At 42.0% G+C, this 22371-nt stretch overlaps 1 protein-coding gene across 24 annotated transcripts in view; it reads right to left on the reverse strand.

The window, feature by feature from the left end:
• ADGRL2 (adhesion G protein-coupled receptor L2) overlaps positions 1-22371 on the reverse strand; it is a 278687-nt gene that overhangs the window by 241442 nt on the left and 14874 nt on the right. Inside the window, exon 1 of one of the 24 annotated variants that reach the window (XM_075320229.1) lies at positions 18864-18970. The exons of the other annotated variants lie outside the window; for them this stretch is intronic. The gene's annotated coding sequence lies outside the window, so the exon portion shown is untranslated. Of the gene's footprint in view, positions 1-18863; positions 18971-22371 lie in introns of those variants that run through there. 24 annotated transcript variants of the gene reach the window in all.

Here is a 22371-nt window from a genome sequence, read left to right on the forward strand (position 1 = left end):
AATGCCGGCAAGTGGGGATGACGTAGGACGTGTCGTGCACCCCGGCTTCAGAAGAAGGATGACAAAGATTGCCGAAAGAGGAAGCATCGGCAACGGAGACACCCATCCGACAAAATTCCACCGCAGCAACCGTTTAGGTGACTATTATAAAGTGTATTTTATGCGGTCACAGCGGCCTGGGCTCTTATATACAGCATTCTAACGTGCTGTATATAAGAGCTCACTGGTGGTGGCTGCATCTTTTAGGCCCCAAATCTGGTGACCGGTTCCCTTTCAGAAAAAAAACAGACAAAAAACCTACAGAAAACTCAAAAGGTGCAACAGGATTAAAAAAAAAAAAATAAAAAAAAAAAAGCAAAAGCTGGACCCTGGATTTGGCGACAGGTAACATTAATGTTACTGATGGTACAGTCCATTTACTCTACTAAAATATGGACATCCGCACAGAACCAATTCTGTAAGCTAAGGGAAACAAAAAAGTGCCGGGTCACTCCAGATAACCATTGGGTATCAGTTCTGACTCCCCCTACAGATGCACGTGCAGCTTGCAAAAGTTTAGGTTGATGAAAAATAATTAGTCCTCTGCACCTATCCCCAATTTCAGGTTTGAAGATCCAAAAATAGGACATTAAATGGAATAAGAAATGTGTTTTCTACTTTGTAAGTTGCTTTCTGTGGAGTCTATGAAAATTACTTGGACACAAGAAAAGTCAAGTCGACAACTGGAGTAACCGGACTGACTTTCGTAATCACACTTTTTGGCCATCCATTTTTCACCCTACTGTAGAATGAATTTTAGATATTTTTTCCTTACAAAATATAAAAGGGTATTGAAAATATGAACTAATAAAAAGTTAGGGGTACTTTGCACACTACGACATCGCTAGCCGATTGTAGCGATGCCGAGCGCGATAGTCCCCGCCCCCGTCGCAGATGCGATATCTTGTGATAGCTGCCGTAGCGAACATTATCGCTACGACAGTTTCACACGCACTTACCTGCCCTGCGACGTCGCTCTGGCCGGCGACCCACCTCCTTCCTAAGGAGGCGGGTCGTGCGGCATCACAACAACGTCACATGGCAGGCGGCCAATAGAAGCGGAGGGGCGGAGATGAGCGGGACGTAAACATCCCGCCCACCTTTTCCCTTCCGCATAGCCCGTGGAGGCAGGTAAGGAGAAGTTCCTCGCTCCTGCGGCTTCATACACAGCGATGTGTGCTGCCGCAGGAGTGAGGAACATCGTATGTCCTATTGGTGCGACATTATGAAAATGACCGACACTACACAGATCACAGATTTACGACGCTTTTGCGATCGTTTATCGGCGCATCTAGGCTTTACACGTTGCGATATCGTTACCGGCGCCGGATGTGCGTCACTTTCGATTTGACCCCGACGATATCGCAGTAGCGATGTCGCCACGTGCAAAGTACCCTTTAAGGCTATGTTGCACACGTCGATTATTTATAGATTCCTGCACCATTTCTGGATCTCTTGGCTGAAAAAAAAACGCAGAGCAAAAGTTTTACAAGAACGCACCAAAAATTGACGTTGCAGGATTATTTTTTTGCACCAAATCTCCAAGAAGAAAAAAAACGCAACTTGTGCACAACAACTCAGAATTCTCATGAGCTTGCTGGCTTCAGGATTTGCTTGTAGTTTTGTGACAAAACTGAACAAAAAAAAAATGCATACAAAAATCGTACTGTGTGAACATAGCTGTATATGGCTACCTGGCCAGTGGTAAGGCCAGTATACAGAGTAAACAAAAGTCAGTCACCAACATCAATGGGATCAGCCAACAGTGTAATGTGAATGGTGACTCCAGACTATGCCAGACACATGATGTTGGAGAAGAGAGTAGGATCCTGGAGGAGGAGGACAAGGAAGGATCTTGGAGGAGGAGGTGGACGACAAAGGATCCTGGAGGAGGAGGTGGACGACAAAGGATCCTGGAGGAGGAGGTGGACGACAAAGGATCCTGGAGGAGGAGGTGGACGACAAAGGATCCTGGAGAAGGAGGTGGACGACAAAGGATCCTGGAGGAGGAGGTGGACGACAAAGGATCCTGGAGGAGGAGGTGGACGACAAAGGATCCTGGAGGAGGAGGTGGACGACAAAGGATCCTGGAGGAGGAGGTGGACGACAAAGGATCCTGGAGGAGGAGGTGGACGACAAAAGGATCCTGGAGGAGGAGGTGGACGACAAAGAATCCTGGAGGAGGAGGTGGACGACAAAGGATCTTGGAGGAGGAGAAGGAGGATGACGAAGGATTCTGGAGGAGAAGGAAGATGACGAAGGATCCTGGAGGAGGAGAAGAAGGATGAAGAAGGATCCTGGAGAAGGAGAAGGAGGATGACGAAGGATCCTGAAGGAGGAGGAAGAGGAGGAGGACGACGAAGGATCTTGGAGGAGGAGGAGGAGGAGGAGGAGGAGGAGGACGACAACGAGGAGGAGGAGGAGGAGGAGGAGGAGGAGGAGGAGGAGGACGACGACAACGACGACGACGGATCTTGGAGGAGGAGGTGGACGACGAAGGATCTTGGAGGAGGAGAAGGAGGACAACGAAGGATCCTGGAGGAGGAGGAGAAGGAGGAAGAGGACGACGAAGGATCCTGGAGGAGAAGGAGGACGACGACAGAGGATCCTGGAGGAGGTGCATGACGACGACAACAACGATGACAGAGGATCCTGGAGGAGGACGACGACAGAGGATCCTGGGGGAGGAGGTAGACGACGACAGAGGATCCTGGAAAAGGAGAAGGAGGATGATGACAGAGGATCCTGAAGGAGAAGGTGGACGACGACGATGACAGAGGATCCTGGAGGAGGACGACGACGACAGAGAATCCTGGAGGAGGAGGACGACGTCGACAGAGGATCCTGGAGGAGGAGGACGACGACAGAGGATCCTGGAGGAGGAGGTAGATGACGACAGAGGATCCTAGAGGAGGAGGTAGACGACAACAGAGGTAGCCCTCCTACTGGGAACACAGGAACGCTTGGCCAAGTTGAATGTTGCCATGTATGGAGAATTCGGGGGGAGGTAGCTATTCTTCCCACAGCTATCTAATGTGTTTGGGGTCTTTAGGGGTGCTTCACACACAGCGAGCTCGCTGCCGAGATCGCTGCTGAGTCACGCTTTTTTGTGACGCAGCAGTGACCTCATTAGCGATCTCGCTGTGTGTGACAATGAGCAGCGATCTGGCCCCTGCTGCGAGATCGCTGCTCATTACACACAGCCCTGGTTCGTTTTCTTCAAAGCCGCTCTCCTGCTGTGACACACAGATCGCTGTGTGTGACAGCAAGAGAGCGACAAATGAAGCGAGCAGGGAGCAGGAGCCGGCATCTGACAGCTGAGGGTAAGCTGTATCCAAGATAAACATCGGGTAACCAAGGGTGGTTACCCGATATTTACCTTAGTTACCAGCAGCTCTCGCGCTGCCTGTGCTGCCGGCTCCGGCTCTCTGCACATGTAGCTGCTGTACACATCGGTTAATTAACCCGATGTGTACAGCAGCTAGGAGAGCAAGGAGCCAGCGCTCAGTGTGCGTGGCTCCCTGCTCTCTGCACATGTAGCTGCATTACACATCGGTTAATTAACCCGATGTGTACTGTAGCTAGGAGAGCAAGGAGCCAGCGCTTAGTGTGCGCGGCTCCCTGCTCCCTGCTCACACTGGTAACTAATGTAAACATCGGGTAACCATACCCGATGTTTACCTTAGTTACCAGTCTCCGCAGCTTCCAGACGGCGGCTCCGTGCAAGCGCAACGTCGCTTGCACGTCGCTGCTGGCTGGGGGCTGGTCACTGGTCGCTGGTGAGATCTGCCTGTTTGACAGCTCACCAGCGACCATGTAGCGATGCAGCAGCGATCCTGACCAGGTCAGATCGCTGGTCGGATCGCTGCTGCATCGCTAAGTGTGAAGGTACCCTTAGGCTTGTGACAATGTCATCTGCCAACATATTCGGATTATTTTACCCAATGTTTACAACATCCCACCTACTTGTAATCCTCCAAAGTAATACTAGACAATAGGTGACCTTCACACCATTCTCATTCCCAGGACTGGATATAAGGGAAGCTGCACCGTACAAGAGATTTATAATTATGCAGAACATGAAAATTTTTGCAAGTGATTTCCAAGATTGTTTCACCGAAAAAAAAAAATCTACAAATTTAACGTTAACATCTGTGAGATCATAGTCTAATTACTGCGACGTGAAATCTGAAACGAAATCAATGGGCACATAAGATGCAATCGCAACTGTGTTTGGCTCAGCACACAAAATCCTTGACTCATAAATCAATGTTACAAGCCATTCAGCGAATCGATAGTCAGATTCCCTCTTGGTCTATACATACAGCCACTAAATGAAATAATAATGACTTAAGATGTGTCATACTGGGTCATCAATATCAACAAGGAGTCGGCCACATTAAGGGCTAGATGGAAAACAACGGGAAAGGACCTTGGCTGCTTGGCTTGGGGAAGGAGAAGGGTTTGCCTATTCGGTAATAATCGTAATTATTGCCTTGCTGTTAATTACTAGAAACAGAAGGAAACACGATAAGGAGAACAAGAAGCAATTTTCTCATTCTCCGAAGAAGCAAAACACAAATTTTTAGGTTTCAAATAAACATTGTGTCTATGAAACCCCAGGAAGGCGGCTCTCCGGGAGCCTCCAGCTGCCGAGGTCTCTTCTTTCAGCTTGTTATTACACCCGCGCGATGCCTCAATAGACAGATCAGATTGATAATGTTTACAGATTGGCAGATCTATTCATTAAAAAGCAGAAGGGCAGGCTTCCCCGTCACAACCCTCGTCTGCACCCTATGGCGGATTATATAGGAATATACCATCTCACGCAGGACGGATTAAACTACAACCAGTGTCCTCGTGTTTCATGTCACTCACACCCAAGGAAGGCCAGGCTGTCTCAAGGCAAGGCATAGCGTCTGTCAGCCGGAGGTGCTCTGGAGGAAACCCAAGACCGTGTAGGCCATGTCTATGGCGACAGTCGTCAATTGAGGTTAGAACACTTTAATTGGCGACATAAATGCAGCAAATTAGTTATTTAGGAAGCAAATCGATGACTAAGCGGGAGAAAAAAAAAAATACATAAAAGATTTTGTAAAAACAATAGTTATCCTTTTGTGCATACAGTAATAAAAAGTAAAAATAGGAGTAAGGAATTAAAAAAAAAAAAAAAAAAACAGAAAATACATATACAAAAACTAATTTTTACACACACACACACACACACACACACACACACACACACACACACACACACACATATATAATGTATGTGCGTATACATATAAAAATATACATATATATTCATACATTTACACACACATATACAGTGTATATGTGTAAATGTATGAATATATATATACTTTTATACTTATACACATACATATATATATTTACACACACACATAATGTATGTGTATATATATATATACACATATGTATGAATGTGTGTGTGTATATATGTGTGTGAGAGAAGAGAGAAAGAAAGAAGAAAGAGAAAGAGAAAAAAAGAAAAAGAGAAAGAAAGAGAAAGAGAGAGAGAGAGAGAGAGAGAGAGAAAGAAGAGAGAGAGAGAGAGAGAAAGAAAGAGAAAGAGAGAGAGAGAGAAAGAGAAAAAGAGAAAGAAAGAGAAAGAGAGAAAGAGAGAAAGAGAGAAAGAGAGAAAGAGAGAAAGAGAGAAAGAGAGAAAGAGAGAGAGAGAAAGAGGAGAAAGAGAGAAGAGAGAGAAAGAGAGAGAGAAAGAGAGAAAGAGAGCGAGAGAAAGAGAATACACACATATACTGTATTAATATATACACTAATATATATATACACACTAATATATATATATGTATATATCTGGCAAACCTTAAGAGACCACTGCAAAATTGTCAGTTTCTCAGATTTTTCTCTTTATATTTTTGAGTAAAATGTAAATTGTTCTTTTATTCTATATACTACTGACAACGTCTCCGAAGTTCCCAGCAATAAATTTTTTATTTATTTTCTGAAAATGAGAAATGGTCAAAATAACAAAAATAATGCATTGCTTTCATACCTCAAATGATGCAAAGAAAACAAGGTCACAATCTACCTAGTTTCCAGAGTAAGCTAACTTTCAACTTTGCCCAACATCAGGTCGTCTAATGGTTAGACGGAGACCTGGAGAGGCGTACAAGCCACAGTGTTTTGCACCCACTGTGAAATTTGGTGGAGGATCAGTGATGATCTGGGGATGCTTCAGCAAGGCTGGAATTGGGCAGATTAATCAGGACGTATGAATCAAGCCGCATACAAGGTTATCCTGGAATCACAGTTGCTTCCTTCTGCTCAGGCAATGTTCCCCAACTCTGAGGACTGGATTTTCCAGAAGGACAATGCGCCATGCCACACAGCTAGGTCAATGTGTGGATGAAGGACCACCACATCAAAACCTTGTCAAGGCCAGCCCAATCTCCAGACCTGAACCCCATTGAAAACCTCTGGAATGTAATCAAGAGGAAGATGGATAGTCACAAGCCATCAAACAAAGAATAACTGCTTACATTATTGCACCAGGAGTGGCATAAGGTCACCCAAAACCAGTGTGACAGACTGGTGGAAAGCAGCCAAGACGCATGAAAGCTGGGATTAAAAATCATGGTTATTCCAGAAAATATTGATTTCTGATCTCTTCCTGAGGTAAAACATTATTAGTATTGTTGTTTCTAAATGATTATGAACTTGTTTTCTTTGCATTATTTGAGGTGTGAAAGCAATGCATGGTTTTGTTATTTTGACCAGTTCTCATTTTCAGAAAATGAATACAACATTTATTGCTGGGAAATTCAGAGACATTGTCAGTAGTTTATAGAATAAAAGAGCAATTTACATTTTACTCACAAATATAAAGAGAAAAAAAAAAAATCAGAAAAACTGACAATCGTGCAGTGGTCTCAATTTTTGCCAGAGCTGTATGGATAGATAGATATAGATATATACATACATATAAAATATATATCTATATATACAGATATATATATATCTATATATATATATATATATAATATATATCTATATATATATCTATATATATATATCTATATATATATATCTATATATATATATATATATATATCTATATATATATATATATATCTATATCTATATATATCTATATCTATATCTATATATATCTATATCTATATCTATCTATATATATATATATATTATATATATAGATATATAGAATATATATAGATATATATAATATATATATAGATATATAATATATATATATATATATATATATATAGATATATATATATATATATATATATCTCTATCTATCTATATCCATTTTATATTATATCAATATATATATATATCCTATCTATCTATATATATATATATATATATATATATATATATATATATATATATATATATATATATATATATATATTTTATATTATATCAATATATATATATATATCCTATCTATATATATATATATATATATATATATTATATATATCTATATCCATATCCATCCATCCATCCATCCATCCATCCATCTATCTATCTATCTATCTATCTATATATATAAACACATTATACATGCATAGTATACACATACTTAAATATAGATTTAAGTTTAGTTTATTTTCAAAGCACAATTAAGTGCTGAAGGAGAGAGAGAATACAGTGAATAGATTTACCTGTCCCATTATCACAAGTATGAAGACCCTTCGAGTCCATTACGCAAAATCCCAAGGAACACATTGGGTACTTCCACAATGCCGTGATTCCCTCGCCTAGGTAGTAGCTCACAAATAACACTTGGGGTTGGCTCGGTCTCCACTACCTACATTACCAACAGTTAGGATATGTGCACATGGTGAGTTTTTGGTGCAGAAATTTTCAGCGCCTAGTGGGAGAAAAACACACCAAAAACACGCATGCATTTTTGGTGCTTTTTTGTGCCATGAGTTTGTTTGTGAAACCATTGACTTGAAGGGCTGAAAAACGCATGGAAAAAAAAAAGGCACCAACAATTGCCATGCTGCTTTTTTTCTACACCCAAAACTGCAAGGAAAAAAGAAGCAATGTGCGCACAGCACCCCAGAATTCTTAGACTTTGCTGGCATTAGGATAGACTGCAGATTTAGGCAATAATCTCTATGATAAACTGCACCAAAAAATGCAACGTGCGCACAAGGCCAAAGTGATCATGCAATAGTCCAAGGTGCAGCCACCACTTTCTAAAGATCATTGTACAATGATGTTGAAACCAGAAAATCTGAACTCCAACAAGAGTGTTTCTATCTCCAAGACATAGGAAACAATACTGGAGAGATAATATGTCACTTAATAATTGGGGTATCATGTCCTTATGGGTACGGTTCCACTTGCACAGGCGAGTGCAATGCGATAAAACATTGGATTGCTCTCACTCTAGTGCAAAACTATGGGGCAGTGTCCACCTGCGATTGATTTCTCCTGCCATAGCGGCATGAATCACAGCACACTGTGTTTGGCAGCAAGTCTCAGCTCACGCACCTCCATACAAGTCTATGGGAGTGTGTTAAACATCGCACTGCACTCGCATGTCATCTGACCGCAGTGCGATATATGTAGTAGAACGTACGTGGAAATCGGGTATATACCGCGCTGATACTCAATAGTATATTAATATGATTCCTTTATTGTTCGTACAGGTCTACGCGTTTCAGAAACATCCGTCTCCTTCCTCAGGACATCAAAGGAATGAATTGTTCCTTTGTTGCCCTGAGGAAGGAGACAGATGTCTCTGAAACACGTAGACCTGTACGAACAATAAAGGAATCATATTAATATACTATTGCGTATCAGCGCGGTATATACCAGATTTCCACCTACGTCCTACTACATACTCTACACTTGGGGGCTGCAGCTGATACCACTACTAAATGTTTTACACAGGGGTTGTGACTTTCACAACCTGAAAAGGTGAGTGTACTGTGATCCCTTTTGTATATGATATCCCTACCGGGTAAGACCCTATTGCGCTCTCTCTTCCACAGTATTATCTAATCGCAATTCGGTGCACGCAGAGACAGGCTGGGGACAAAGTGCGCTCTCCCTCTTCTCCGCAGCTGTGATGCGATCGCAAGATCAGATCACAGTCGCATGACCCTTGTCTGACGCCCGCAGCAGAGGGTCATTAGAATATCACTCCCGATACTCTCGCATTGGAAGCTATACGCTAGTGGAACCATACCCTGTGGCTGTTACTACAAATTAGCAGCCCACCAGTGACGGGTGCAAAATACTATACTTGTCATGGAGAATTTTCAATTCTTGCAAACCAGTATCACATAACGCATAAAATCCCAAATATACTGCACCCTTGTTTGTTCCAAGATCAGTCATTCCTTCAGAGAAATCTTTTTTGCCAATTCTTACCAGATTTCATCGGCCAACCCTTCTCCAAATTGAAACAGGACCCCCCTAGTGCTGCCAAATGTGAGAAAAACCCAAAAGGGGCTTTCAAATACGGTTTGGAAATGTAACCATATTTTTCCATAAAAAAAAAAAAAAAAGGAAAAACCATCAAATCAAAAAAGAGTGAAAGGAAAAAAACAGGGACACTGAAAGAAAAAAAAAACCTTGCAAAATATTTTACAGTAATTTTAACTAAAAAAACAAATTACATCAAACAAAAAACAGCACATATGGAGAGTGAAGGTCATTTATAAAATCCCCTAAAAAATAACACGAGGGCTGATTTTTACAGACACAAACATGGTTTTTGTGCAGATACAGATCCACTTCACCAGAAAAACCCAAGAGGGGCTTTCAAATACGGTTTGGAAGTGTAACCATATTTTTCCATAAAAAAAATAAAAAATTAAAAAAAAGTAAAAATAAAACAAAAAGAAAAATCATCCAATCAAAAAGGAGTGAAAGCAAAAAAACAGGGACACGGAAAGAAAAAAAAAAAACTTGCAAAATATTTTACAGTAATTTTATCTACAAAAACAAAAAACAGCACATATGGAGTGAAGGTCATTTATAAAATCCCCTAAAAAATAACACGAGGGCTGATTTTTACAGACACAAACATGGTTTTTCTGCAGATACAGATCCACTTCACCAGAAGAACGGAGGGTGAAAGGTCTAATAAACCGTCATTTTTACTCAACACCAAGAAAGTGTTGTTGTTTGGGAACATTATAACAGCTGGAGATTTCCATTCTTGCACTTATGTGTGACTTACAAAAAAAACATTGGATAAAAGACACAGTCACGAGAAAACAAAAAGTGGAAATGCCAGAAAAATGAAAAAAATTGATCAACGGGTGGTCGTAGCCATTATTCCTGACTGATGACTTTAGTCATATTTTTTCATTTCCAACTGTTAAAATGCACAGAGAGAAAATATTTTAGTGTTTTGTGTTATTGTTCCGACGTCCAAGGACACCGGTAATGGCGACAAATTGCCTTTAGGTCGCCTCTCTCACGGCTGATGGGCGCACAGACTCTCCGTCCTCTCATTTTAATATAATTACAGGCAGCTCTAATATGTGATGCCCAAAATATTTTAAGGTTTGCAAAAAAAAAAAGAAAAAGAAAAAAAAAAAATCAGAAATAAATTGCAAAAAAAAAAAAAAAAAATAGAAAGTCTCTTCGTCCCTGTATAAGGCATTGAGAATTCGGTGACATCAGCCGAGGACACGAGGTTACATTAGTCTGTACCCTCCAGTCCATTTACTGGTGTAACTTTCCAGTTTGCAATTTATCATAGAGGCTTCGTCCCATGCAATTTCACAGAATATGGGTTTAATAAATCTCCTTGTGCTAGAAAACAATCTCTCCATAGGATTAAAGTGCAATAACTATGACCATTTATAGGAGATTTTGGTGTTTTTTGTAATTCGAGCTTCCCATCGGAGCGCGGCGCCGTCTTAGGTGCTCGGGGTGATGTGTGACCCTGTGGATACATTCCTATGTGACGCTCATCAATAAGAGTTTCCCTGTCCTTTGCTTATTAGAGAATCCGTTCACAAACTGCTGCACCCACGCCGGGTGTCAAGGGCCGGAAATATACGAAGGGCATGGAAAATACATTGAAAATTGGCATTAGGTGCAAAACATCACTGGATCACAAGTGATTGGAAAAGGCGAGCGGTGATGATAGATATAGTGGCTCAGTGGTTAGCATTGCAGTGCTGGGTTCAAATCCCACCAAGGACAACATCTGCAAGGGGTTTGTATGTTCTCCCCGTGTTTGCGTGGTTTCCTCCCAGTTCTCCGGTTTCCTCCCACACTACAAAGACATACAGATAGGGACCTTATATTGTGAGCCTCAATGGGGACAGTGTTGCAACGCATGTAACGCGCTGTGGAATTAATAGTGCTATATCAATGAATAAATATATTATGATCTATATAATTCACCACTGAAGACATTTACACACATCCACAGTCCACTCATAGCGGCAAAGCTTTGTGGACTAGACACAAATTCATGCAAATTTGACCTTAAAAAAATTGTAGTGATAGTTATTAAGAACATTTGTAAGTTATTGTTCCAGAAAACAAATCAGAACGTAGTCAGTTACTAAAAGGGACATCTTCAGCTTCTATCCGATTGACACAGACATAAAAATAGAAAATAAAAAATTGGGGGGGCAAAGAAACGTGCAAATCTCGTATCAGGGCGTATCTAGTGGACACCAAAACCAGAAAGTGTGCGTATAGGCAGAAGCTAATGGAGGTAGACTTCACCTTTAAGAGTACAATACAAAATAAGTCTCTAAAAGCAAAATCAATAAGTTATAACAAAGGATATATACAATCTTCTAAACCCTCGTCTTCTGCTTTGGTCCTGGATCTAATAATCCAAACACAAACAACTATTGATTCTGAATAGGAGCCGATTAAAAAAAAAAATAGACAATAACAATTTTTCAGAAACCGTAATTACTTTGAAAAAGAGAAGGCTGAGACGAGACTTAATAGCGGTCTACAAATATCTGAAAGGTAGTCACAGTGCAGAGGGAACTACCCTATTCTCATTAGCACAAGGAAGTACAAGAAGCAATGGGATTAAACTTAAAGGAAGGAGATTCAGATTAGACATTAGGAAAAACTTTCTGACAGTGAGGGCAGTCAGGGAGTGGAACAGGCGAACACGGGAGGTAGTTAGGGCAGTCAGGGAGTGGAACAGGAGACCACGGGAGGTAGTTAGGGCAGTCAGGGAGTGGAACAGGCAACCACGGGAGGTAGTTAGGGCAGTCAGGGAGTGGAACAGGCAACCACGGGAGGTAGTTAGGGCAGTCAGGGAGTGGAACAGGCAACCACGGGAGGTAGGGCAGTCAGGGAGTGGAACAGGCGACCACAGGAGGTAGTTAGGGCAGTCAGGGAGTGGAACAGGCGACCACGGGAGGTAGTTAGGGCAGTCAGGGAGTGGAACAGGCGACCACGGGAGGTAGTTAGGGCAGTCAGGGAGTGGAACAGGCGACCACGGGAGGTAGTTAGGGCAGTCAGGGAGTGGAACAGGCGACCACGGGAGGTAGTTAGGGCAGTCAGGGAGTGGAACAGGCAACCACGGGAGGTAGTTAGGGTAGTCAGGGAGTGGAACAGGCAACCACGGGAGGTGGTGAGCTCTCCATCAATGGAAATCTTCAAGTGCAAATTGGATACACATATAGTTGGGATGATTTAGGAACGCCTGCACTTGCAGGGGGTTGGACCCGATGGCCCTTGAGGTCCCTTCCAACTCTACCATTCTATGATTCTATGATTCTTCACTATAAATTCCAGTCTAATAAAAAAAAATCCTCTAAGAATTAAAGAATAAATCTGATGTTAAACGAAGAAAAAAGTTAATTCTTAAAACTAATGTACGAAATACTTTGATAAAGAAAAAAAAAAAATACTAAATACAGAAACATGTCAAATCTCACAAATAGGCCACATAAGGTGAATGCACAAAATCGGACAATTTGGCTAAATATTCCGAAAAGCCTTGTAACCCGTCAGCAAGGCAAATGTTCACCAGGCGCTGGTGGAGGTCAATTTGGGGCACGATAAAGGAATGATATTTATTAACATTGTTTTTCTAACTTTTTTTTTTAATATCCATGCTATTTTTCTTACTTGACCACAAATGGAATTTCCAGCAGTCATAAAACCCTGTAACATTACTTGGCACAGATACTGCGGAGGATCTCCAAACAAAAACAGTTTGCGAGACAAAGGAAATAAAAAAATATTTGCATTAATAAGCATATACATGGTTACTATGGTTCAGAGAAAGCTGGGATGGGAGCCACAAGTTTACATCCATCGTAATAAAAAATTGATTAAACCTGCGTCTATTCTTGACATTCAGGACTACTAGTAGATTTGTGTTACTGTAACATTACAGGAATCCACATTAATCTGGTAACAGGGGAATTGTCTTTAGCCTTAATAGAATCCAGAAGGACTGAGAAACAACCTCCACCTCCTTCTCGCTACACACCTGCATCTAGAAACTCCGCCGGAGACCCAGTAGCCTCATCCTTCCCGACATCACGCACCAAAAATGCCTTCTGTAATCATTTGGCAGAGGCTTGATCCATTAAATATTGTAAAATGTACAGACGACGATCCAACAAATTTGTCCCGTTAAAAACCACCAACCGAGCGAAAAACCAAAACCACTAGGAACCAGATTTTTAACCAAAGACCGATGAAACATCTCAAAATTGACAGTAATTGAGCACATTTCTTAACAAAGTGATACATATTTAAGCATGTGATGAAATCTAAAACCCTTCATAAACAATTTAACGTTCAATAAATCATGAAAAGACGAGCACCTAAATGGTTCAAGATCTGAGTAGCCACCAGCTCCTCACCGAAGTTTCGCGTAATGCAAAAGATGGGCATCAGGGTATGAAAGGCTATAATATGGCCAAAATCTTAATTTCGGGAAATGTTGGCTTCTCTACATTGAAGTAGTAGATGATCTATAGAATAGTCACGGTCCTAAGTCATATCGTAAGCAAACGTCTTCCAGCAGGAAGCAACTGACCAGAAATGATGGTGGAAGACGTCCTACATACTGGAGAAGACACAAGTGTATGATATATGGGTCTTCTGGAAAGACGTAACAACTACATTGACTTGAAGAACTTTCTATCTATTGATAATGTTATAAGTGTTGCCTAGCAAAGAACGTATAATTTAGTCAAACCCATTTGTGTAGGATGTAAATAGCCATACAACATGTTCTACTAGAGAAGATGGAAGTATTGTTCAAAATTCGGTGGAGAACATGGAAGGTATAATTCAGTCAAACCCATCGTAAAAGAAGGACGTAATTAGCCATACATGTTCTACTAAAGAAGACGGAAGTATTGTTCAAAATTCAGTGGAGAACATGGAAGGTACAATTTAGTCAAACCCATTTGTGCAGGACATAATTAGCCACACAACATGTTCTACTGGAGAAGACGAAAGAATTGTTCAAAATTCAGTGGAGAACATAAATCTTCTGTCCTACAACACTTGAAGTTTAGATTCCACATCTGCTGCCAAAGCCATATCCTCCTTGCCCGGGAAGCCATAACACATGTTATCATCATCATGACCAGTAAGTAGAACCAAGCCAAAGTAAAGCCTCCATGTTTTCCTCTTATCAGTATCAAAATGTTTCGATTCAACATATAATCGCAAAAGAAATAAAATCTGAACGTGAAGCCAAAGAATGAACTCATGAAATAATAAAGCAAAGTCCATTGTAAACATATCAGCTGGTCAGTATTCAGAGGAGGAGAGCGGAGGAACAAAAAAGTTGCATTTGTGTCAAATGGCACATTCTCCCATAGACAAACTGGTGACAGATGGTGGAAACCATTCACCTACAGCAAAGTGCTCTAACTATAGACTCAGGTCACCAAAATAAAGTGCCGACAGGTCGATCGCTCGGAGATCTAATGACATGCAAATGAACTCTAGCGGCAAGCACTAATTATTATCAATTTCTACCGCAGATAGTTTATTGACCAAGGTCACAACGGCTTACCAGTCAAAGAAAGCCAAATAAGTTCAATGTGACCAGGAGCAGAGGGATGAAATAGGAGACATGAGAAAAGCCTACAACAAATAGAATACTTAAAGCCGATGGTGGGGAGGAGCGGCACCCGAACCCAATCTTCAGGAATGATGGAGGAGGTTCCTCACCATAACAAGGCAAAAGCTATTAATTAGGGCACAGGGAGTCACGCTCATGAGCAGAGAGGGATAACCTATCTGGAATTAGTAGAGGGATTTCATTTCGGAGGGGGGGGGGGGAATTTTTATAACAAAAAACCCTAAAACTTTGAAAATAAGGTCTGAACTTTCCAAAATTGAAGTTTTTAGAGTTGAAGTCAACATAACTGAGATGTGTTGTCACACTGGAGCCACTTTATGAACTTTCTAAGTCCCAAGGGAGCAAAACAAAGGCCACTACAGGCTAAAAAGAGAAGTTTCAGTAGCCATTTAGGAGGACGCCATCTACATGAGGTTTGGTATCACTTTTACCACTCATTTAGGGAATAAAGATCACGAGAAAGTCACAATAGTGAAACAAAACATTAATTCCAGAACCAAGAAGTGGAAGTAAGAGCCAAGACGGAGGACTCGTGTTGGGTGTTTCCCAAGATCAGCGATGACATTGTTTCCAGCTATCGGCTGCTGTTGTTGTTGTTGTCTAAGATCAATTTGGCGTCGCTTCGACACAGACCAGACATGGAGACAAGTAGGTAGTGTCACATACGAACACAAACAAGAACAGAGCCACAATCTGCACTCTGTCAGCACGTCTGGAAGCCATTGCACTATTCACCACATATCTTAAGCAGAAGAATTAAGAAAGCGAAGAATTAAAAGCAGAGCCAAAGCAGGTATGACCCTGAAAATAGCCCCACGTCACGCGAGGCTGCATTCCCTTCATTGCCAATCGTCTGCAAGGAGCCGTGATCCGTCTAGCAACATGGCGATTGCTATTTACAGCAAATCTGAAAAGTGATATGATTGACGCCCAGCTGACTTCTTAGGTTTCAGCCGGATAGATGCACAAGAAATCCAAGTGGATCCACAGAAAGAAGTAAAAATACACATTGGGAAAAGGAAAAATAATATCGCAAGCTGCAAAGATACTTATCTATTAGCAGCATTGCCATTAACCACTTTAATAGTCATATATAAAACATCCAGATTAGAAAGATCTATACAACAAGCAGCAAAAATATGAAAAGTATAAAACACAAAAGTAGCAATGAATGCCACCTAACATGTAAAATTACACTCCACAATTTCAATATAGGAAATTCCCCACATCAAAGTCTATTCTCCAACACTACAAAACCCATCGACAACCGGCAATAGCCCAATAAACGGACCCCACCGCGCGTTTCACGGAGCATTTATTGGGTTGCTAGGCAGAAGACGGGGTTGACACCACTCCGGAGAATTCCGTACGTAAAAAAAGAGGCATTAAGAGGACCCTGTGCAACTTTTTTTTTTCCCCCCTAGACAAAAAAATCAAATTGAGGGAATGTTATGAAATATAAATCACATGACAACATTCACGACAGCAATAAACTGCAGCCTCATGTTATTCGTCTTCACGCCATAAAAACGTCAGATAAATCACCCAGAGTATTAAAACCATCCATGGTAAACACAGCAATCATTTTTTACATTCAGATAAAGCCCAAAAGAGATCACTTAGTACATTGAGAATGGAAACGGAGAAGCCAAATTAGCATTTTTGGACGTTTTCGTAATTGTAGTTGAAAGGACCTGCACTTCCGCAACACCGGAGGAGCACGGATGGATCACCTCGGCTTATCAATAGCCATTGATTGCAAAAGAGAAGAGGAGGAGGAGGGTTTATTTCTGTATCTACGACATACAAAGCCTGGGAAAAAGCCTCCACTGCCTCCCTGCAGATACACATGCTCCAACCAACCTTGGCCTATGGAGTTCAACGTTCCCGGGAAGTTTGACACTTCTTTCATTCACAGACTGGGAGATGAGAAGTTTTCACACACCTTTTACACTACATTGTATAATTAACTCTCAGATAAGAGGAGTCAAAATATTTGACAGCCTCGAAACTGATATGACAGAAATACCAGCAACGTCTGGGGAAGGTCAACGAGAGCACGGGCAGATATTCAGGCCGGATGGAGAGGAGGTGGGTTATGTAGGAAGAGAAGTCAATTCCAGCCAAATTAGTGTTTGATTATGGATGGTATAAGCATATGGGAAATGTCAGACTATATTCAGCCCGAAAACGAGGTCAACACAACCAAGACCTCATAGTATGGATCATGCATCTACAAGTCTTCATGCCTTCCCTGTTACGGGAGGTCACAATGAGCAAAGTTAAACTGGATGAAAACAAATCCATCTCCGTGAAAGTCAACCGGATCCAAAAAGAAAAAAAAAGCAATCCCATCATAAAAACAGTCATTAAATCTGCAGACGAGCCATTTTAGGCTCCCTGTGGTGTTGGTCAATAGACCTCTACGTTGGATGTCTCGTGTATACTGAGCATAATGATTTTTCCCATTAAGGACAACCTTTAGTGAACTATTTTTTGGATGAAACTTTGGCAAACTCATTTTCATCCCCTCCTAACTGGACAAAAGGCAAATGTTGGTGCCTATGGATTATCAGAAGATAGGGAACAGCCCAAATCCCCACAGATCTGAACCCAATAAGTGTGACAGCCATGTGCCTTTCCTCGCACTCCCACTGTGCACGTTTTTTACTACACGGAGTAATCGCGCTCCGACACAGAAATCCTAATTCGCCGCACCATTCACACTTCAGACCTTGCTTAATTTTTTTCCTCTTTTATTTCGTGTTACAATAATCCTATTGGAGAGCAATTGTTGTATTTAATATTCGAGCCCTCTTATGAAAATGTTTCCTATGAAATGTGGCAGAGTTGTTAAGATAATACGTGTGCATGCTGTGAGAGGGTAATGCCTACACAATAGCCCTTGCCAGTGCCGTAAATCTCTTCATTAGACAACTACATATTACAACGGATCTACTTAACCGTTTCTTTACTTAAAGGGCCATTTGCTTTAACAATAACAAACTCGCTTTTTGCACATTAGCAAAGGATTAGCCAGAATAAATAATGTATTGGCACCACCATGGGGACCTGCTACGCTCCTCTACACCCGTGACAGCAAGGAGATAAATTCCGCACTAAATCGCCAGGGTGAGAGTGGGCAATCAGCTGGCAAAGCAGCGTCTTAATCCAAACACCTCCAAGTGCTTGAGTAAACAAGATCCGAGGTGCCCTCCGAGGTACAACGAGTTCCCACGCTCTACAAAACTTGGCCAACGCACACAACTAGTCCAAGAATTTATGCAGCCCTCGCTCCGAGACAAAAAAAAAGTTACTTTGCTCAGTGCTTTTGTATTTTTACTTATCCGTGTAAAGTGCATTTTAATACAACTTGCAAATACCGAGCTCTGCCGCTTAGTGAGACCAAATGAAATGGGAAAAAAAGCCTTAATGTCCTGGATTTATACTTTCAGGAGATGAGAAATCATAAGCCTCACCGAAGCTTTTAGATCCGAAAATGCCCATTATAGTTATAGTTTATATTCCCTTTGCAAAATGCTAAATAAATTGTATTTTACTGGAAAGATTTGCCCTGTTTAGATGCAAGCAGGCAAATAACGTAAAGCTTAGCTGTAATCTATAGATTAAAACTAAATCAGACGGCATCGAAGAGGAAACACCAAAATGCTAAACAACGCAAGAAAAGGAAAAAGTCGATGAAATATGCAACACACAAAAAAAAGAGCGTTTTTACCTTTCTCTCCTTGGTTATCAGTAGAGCAGCCTGGAGTTATACAGTTACATGCATGAAAGTAAGATACAGACTTTCCAGGTTACAAAAGGTCTGAAGACCTGACTAGAGCTCTGCCAAGTGTTTTCTTATCATGGCTCCTTGCTGTTGGGAATGTCCTTTATATTTGCAGATCTGGTTTGGCAGCTTTGAGCGGCGAGGGCATATTTTGAAAGAATGAATGGTCACTGACTATCAAGTAACAGCAAAACTACAGCAGAGGAGGCCTCGTCAGTCCTAAGAGACGCAGCACATACTGTGATCAGCAATCCTCCCGGCAGCTAAGGCTTGGAACGAAGCTCCGACACAGCCGGTCAACGAGCATCCGGCTCCGAGAAACAGAATTCACCTCAAAGTATGAGCAACAATCAAAAACAACCAAAATAATTAAGCCTTTACTCCACCCACTGCCAAAAAAACTCACTCATCCAAAGGATTTCTTCATTTTGCCCTTCGCAACCCAAAAAAAAGGCTTAAAGCAATCAGGTAAGACGGAAATCGCTTAGTAGAGGAAGACCACCCCAAAAAGTCAACGTCTACACAAACATGGAGTAATGTGTCTGTGTTTACTGTTTAGGATTAAAGGACTGAATACAAACAAGAGTGGAGACTTCGCACATCACCCAGAAATCATCCCCGGCACAGCCGCCAACTTCTGCCTATCCTGGTCACCCTCCCCCCCCCGCCTACAAATATCCCTTTCGACTGCTTTGTCCTCCTTTGTGGAGCATGCACTTGGACCTTCTCCATGTTTAAATACTTTTCCCTCCTTCAAGTACATTTCCAAAGCTCGAAAAGAACATGTCCTGAATATTAAAGAGTCTAAAAATAAAAGGTCGACTTCTGGAAACTCTGCAGCTCCTTTGTGTCCTCCCGTTAGGAAAGCTTAAGGGTTGCAATAATGAGGATTCTTTTATATCAAGCAAAAAGATAGAAAAAAAAAGGCAGGTCACAATTTTGATTAAAAAAAAAAAAAAAATATTACATAGAATGCTGGAATACTAGGAGCAAAAAATAAAATGCCATTGTTGTTGCAATCTTGAGCGTTATTTCGTAAAATGCTATGGAGTTGGGTGCTTTCTAAAAACCCTGCCTGTCTTGTATAGAGCATAAATCTGTTCTGGCAGCCTGACCTTTAGACAAAAATTACACCACTAGGGAGAAACACTCCAAGAAATGCTGTTTAAAGTCAACAGTGATCTCCCTCCACCGCCCCCCACCCACCCCCCTGCAGCCCCCCACCCAGTGCACTCCGCATGGAAAAGTACCTGTTGGTGCAAGTGGAGCAAACAAGGAGACTTCCAGATAAAGCTGCACTGATGGGTAAATTGTAAAGAGCTGGTAACCACTGGTAAAACAGGAAGCACAGTAATTAAACGGATGGGAATCCCAGACACAAGACGGAGACAAGCCCTCCACCCACCCCTGCCCAATCCTAAGGCTCCCAAATAGCCAAAATTGCAAGGAGAAATAATTTGGGTTTTTCACACACCAATCAGATGCACACATACTTCTGAAATAGTAGAGGAGTTCTTAGAAGGTTAATGCTGGAGTAGAAATCCAATAGGTGTAAGCTCAACCTCCGGTTGCTGCAGGGCACGGTGTAAGCAAAGTGTTAATTTGTAGCAGTGCAGAGACAATACCAGAGCATGAGATGGATTTCATGTAAGCAGTGAGGCATACACATGCAAATAAGTCCTGCTCTCCTCCGGTTCATACAAAGTCAAATTAGTGGCTGTGAAATCTGTCCCGGTGCCGCATGTTGTCCTCCGTCCTCGAAACAAACAGCGGTTGTAAATATGAGGCTACATAATAAAACCTGCTACTTAAATACAGAGGAGAGCCTTTCAACGAAGCAAAGTAGAGAGGAATTACCAAAAGGTCATTCCACCCCACAGCTGCCAAGACTCGCTCTCGACAGTAATGGGTGATAGAATATTCTGTCATCTGTATCCACAGCAATAATCGGACAGAGGCGTCGATGGATAAGAAAATACCGAGACGCAACATGACGTGCCACTGAAAACCGACGCGAGACCCGTTATCAGGAGCTCACGTCTCCTCTCACCGCGCACTACAGTGATTCAACCTCTCCATGGGTACAAGGTGAAGCATGAAAGCGAGGAAAATAAGCCCTTCAAGACCCGGTCATTATATAGCCAGACGAGAGCAGGAGGCCAGATCGATCGCCCCACATACGGGACCGAAATTATAGTCAAAACTACGTGACACAAGAATGCAAAATACTAAACCTATAGATGTTCAGAGCCAAGAACGTCATCACAAACTACAGTAATATCATAACCCGGTTATCCCAATTCCAACATTTCGATGTGTGTCAAGAGACTGGAGAGCTACTACAGTGGAGCTCGGCAGCCATTACTTTCTATCCTTAATAACTTGGAATATGGGTAAAAGGAACAGCTGAGGATAAAGGGAGGAGCGAGAAGATGACGGACGGGATGCAGTTGCTTTGGATAATCATTCCAGCAACATGGGTCAAGGTTTCAACACCAAGACAATAACAATTACAAAATTAAGCGAGCACCAACCCTCAAAAACTACATCTCAGATTAGCAGCAAATAACACTAAAGGTCTCCAAAAGGTTGTCAAGACATTTTTCCTAAAACCTTAGAAGAATATCACACAAGCCTCCATATGGCCCAGGATTTAAAGACGTCATCAATGTAACAAAAATAATTAAGACTTAATACCCCCTTTTCTATCATTATTGTACCCCTCTTCTTAAGTAACTTAATAGCAACATTCACCTCATTTCACGCTATACACATTTTGCCACAGTCAACGTTCCATACAAAAGGGAAGGCTGAGCTGTTCTGTAATTCTCAATCAAGCTGTGAGCGACAAACCTGTACACAGCTGGACGAGAAAATGCAACGACACCATCGGCAAACCTCTGCACAGCTGGACGAGAACATGCAACGACACCATCGGCAAACCTCTGCACTGCTGGACGAGAACATGCAACGACACCATCGGCAAACCTCTGCACAGCTGGACGAGAACATGCAACGACACCATCGGCAAACCTCTGCACAGCTGGACGAGAACATGCAACGACACCATCGGCAAACCTCTGCACTGCTGGACGAGAACATGCAACGACACCATCGGCAAACCTCTGCACTGCTGGACGAGACGAGGCAACGACACCATCGGCAAACCTCTGCACAGCTGGACGAGAACATGCAACGACACCATCGGCAAACCTCTGCACTGCTGGACGAGAAGATGCAACGACACCATCGGCAAACCTCTGCACTGCTGGACGAGAACATGCAACGACACCATCGGCAAACCTCTGCACTGCTGGACGAGAACATGCAACGACACCATCGGCAAACCTCTGCACTGCTGGACGACAAGATGCACCGACAAACTTCTACACAGCTTGACGAGAAAATGCAACGATGCCATGGACCATCTCTACACAGCTGGACGAGAAGATGC

The sequence above is a fragment of the Anomaloglossus baeobatrachus genome, chromosome 8 (assembly GCF_048569485.1).
Source record: "Anomaloglossus baeobatrachus isolate aAnoBae1 chromosome 8, aAnoBae1.hap1, whole genome shotgun sequence".
Classification (NCBI taxonomy): Eukaryota; Metazoa; Chordata; class Amphibia; order Anura; family Aromobatidae; genus Anomaloglossus; species Anomaloglossus baeobatrachus.